The sequence below is a fragment of the Musca domestica genome, unplaced genomic scaffold, assembly GCF_030504385.1.
Source record: "Musca domestica strain aabys unplaced genomic scaffold, Musca_domestica.polishedcontigs.V.1.1 4, whole genome shotgun sequence".
Classification (NCBI taxonomy): Eukaryota; Metazoa; Arthropoda; class Insecta; order Diptera; family Muscidae; genus Musca; species Musca domestica.
Genome location: NW_026712328.1, coordinates 4,616,962 through 4,619,586, shown reverse-complemented (window position 1 = coordinate 4,619,586; position 2,625 = coordinate 4,616,962). Strand labels below are relative to the sequence as shown.

The following is a 2,625-nucleotide window of genomic DNA, read 5'->3' as shown; positions in this document are numbered from 1 at the left end:
AAATTTCGGAGTGATATATACATTTTTCATCACATATCTTCAGTCTTCTCTTCTCATACCACTTATTATTAGATCCACTACTTCAGAATCTTCCGTCATTGAATGCTTATTTAACCACTGTAGGGATAATTGTGTCTTGTTCCCGTTGAGTTTCAGGTCTTTGGCAATTCCCCTGTCTAGCATTGTTACATTTGCACCGTCATCTATGAAGGCATATGTGGTAATTATTTTACCTTTAGTGTACATCTAATGTTAAAACTGTTTACATTTTGTAATTGACCTACAGACCCCGTCGCACATAACACAATTATTGATGGCGACACAAGCATTATTGTGGCTGGGCTGTGTTGGTTGGCGGCGATTAGTGTTAGCAACTCGTCGTAATGTTTGCAACCATGCCCTGAAATCTAAAATAGAAGGCGATTCATTTAAAGAAAGACATGGGGTGAAACCATCCCATTTGTCGGTTTATTGGTAATTTTGCCATGAGTTCACTCAGTGAAGATAGGTTGTGTTAAGTAAGTTCTCCTCCTGCGTTTTTGTTTTAAAAATTATGCTATATTTCATGGCGAAATTTATTAGGACATTCAAATCGTCATTAGGTAATGAGCTGCTTGGCAGAGCTTCCCAATAAAAGTTCAACTGTCTCTCGGGCTTTGCCTTTTAAAGCGTCTCTTAACGTCATAATATTCTGCAGGTTGCTGTACATAAACTCATTTGTGGTGCTGCAAAAGTACTCGGAAAATGTTGGACATTCTTCTGACAGCCCTGAAAATATTGGAAGATGATAAATTTCTTTTTAATTCGACGTAATTAGCGGTTTCCCTGTGTTGGCATGTATTGCATTACGGAAAAGCAAGAAAATCAGCGTTTGCGGTTTAAATTTTTTGCAAAGTAATTAAATAATGTGGTATTAAATAATTTCTATAGCAATGGGTAAGATCAAATCTGTACATACATATACACAAATAAAATTGTTAACGACAACCATTTTACTGGCTTCGTAAAATAATATAATTATATAATGTATTAATGAACAATAAAGTCCTTGTGACAAAATAAAAAAATTAAAATTAAAGATTTTAAAGACTTTTTGGTGTGAAAGGTAAACATTTTTCCATTATTTTTTCGAAAAAGGAAAAAAATAATATATAAAAGCTTGAAGGTCTGAACATTTAGTACATTTCCGTCCATCTGAATCTACCACCTATGATAATTCTATATAAACTGTTTGGTACCAAAATAAAATTTTAATTGTCTCAATAATTTAAGTGTGTAGCCCAGTTATGAATAACAGCCTGTTCCACGATCTCGAAAGAAAATTTGTGCGAACGAAGGCTACTCACTCACTTTCGTATAAGAATGCGTTCCACTAATATTCGTTCTTTCTTTCGCATAGCCTTACGTGATTCAGTGTTGCTAAATATTTTTTTGGAAAAATTAATCGCGAAATAAGGCAAAAAAGCGCCAAATGTCTAATTTAAACGCGAAAAAGCAGCAGTGGCTCTGTCTCAACTGACATTTCATTTGTAAACAAACAAATTGTAAATAAACAAACAAAATAAAAACTCTAGTGATTGTGTTCAAACTATTTGTGCTCTTAGAAAATAAAAAAAAGAATATTTCCGTAGCCCTATTTTTTATGGATGATGTGGAGGAGGTTCAAAATGTGCCACGGAGGCATTTAAGAGATGCTTCGAATTTATTTGAAGTACCTAACAACCAGTAAGTATGATTGTATTTTTACATTTTTGAAATAATAAAAAATAATAATAATTTTTTCAAGGTTTGTGGCCAATTTTCGTGTGTCGAAGGAAGTTTTCGGGCTCTTTTGGATATGATGGAAGAGAAGTGGGTGCCCGGTTGCAGAACTACCCAAATCCGCCCCGATTTAAAACTTCTTCTGCTGCTTCCAAAAATTGGCACTCCTCTGGCGAACACAGGATTCTCCTCCATATACTAGTGCCCGCAGCTGTGTAGTTGATGATTTTTTCGTGCTGGAATTGAGAAAATAAAAAAATATATATTTGTTGCTCACATATTAAATTGCATTTATTATTTTTACTTACATTTTTGTTTCCATTTTCAATCAAGCAATGTTTATGTTAAAACAATTTTCCTTAATTGTTATTATACGATAGCAAACACACAAGTGACTGATTTTGACATTTGTGTTCGCATGCGTACGAAAGAAAAAAGATAGTGGAACGCAAAATTACACAGAAATGCTTACGTTTTCGTTCGCTTTGATTTTCGTGCAAATTTTCGTTCTGATGGATTTCAGTGGAACAGAAATCAGCTGTTTGTCGTGTAAAAGTTGTGCGAACGTGTTTTTTCGATATCGTGGAACTGGCTGTAAATGTTACTTTTCTAGTCAAATATTTAAAAACAAATGTAAAGCTAGAATAAACTTAATGTTAGAGTAACATTTAAAGCTACAACATTTATATTAAGCATTTGCATTACATACTTTAAGGCGCTTCACACAATTTGTATAACAATTTGGTATAGTATTAATAAATTCATAGTATAAGTGTAATATAAAAGTTATATTTGTATATATATGTAAAATTGTAGTATTTTACTAGTGACATTGTCGCCAGTACAAGTGCAAAAGTATACCTA

General features: G+C 33.2%; 1 long non-coding RNA gene across 2 annotated transcripts; it reads left to right on the top strand.

The window, feature by feature from the left end:
• The first annotated feature begins 444 nt into the window (after window positions 1-444).
• Window positions 445-2,030, top strand: LOC131804284 (uncharacterized). 2 transcript variants are annotated; one of them, XR_009343053.1, is made up of 3 exons: window positions 445-518; window positions 583-1,725; window positions 1,787-2,030. It is a non-coding gene; the product is annotated as an uncharacterized LOC131804284 (long non-coding RNA). The 2 variants fall into 2 exon arrangements; XR_009343054.1 differs by having other exon boundaries at window positions 447-602; window positions 698-1,725.
• The last annotated feature ends 595 nt before the right edge of the window (window positions 2,031-2,625 follow it).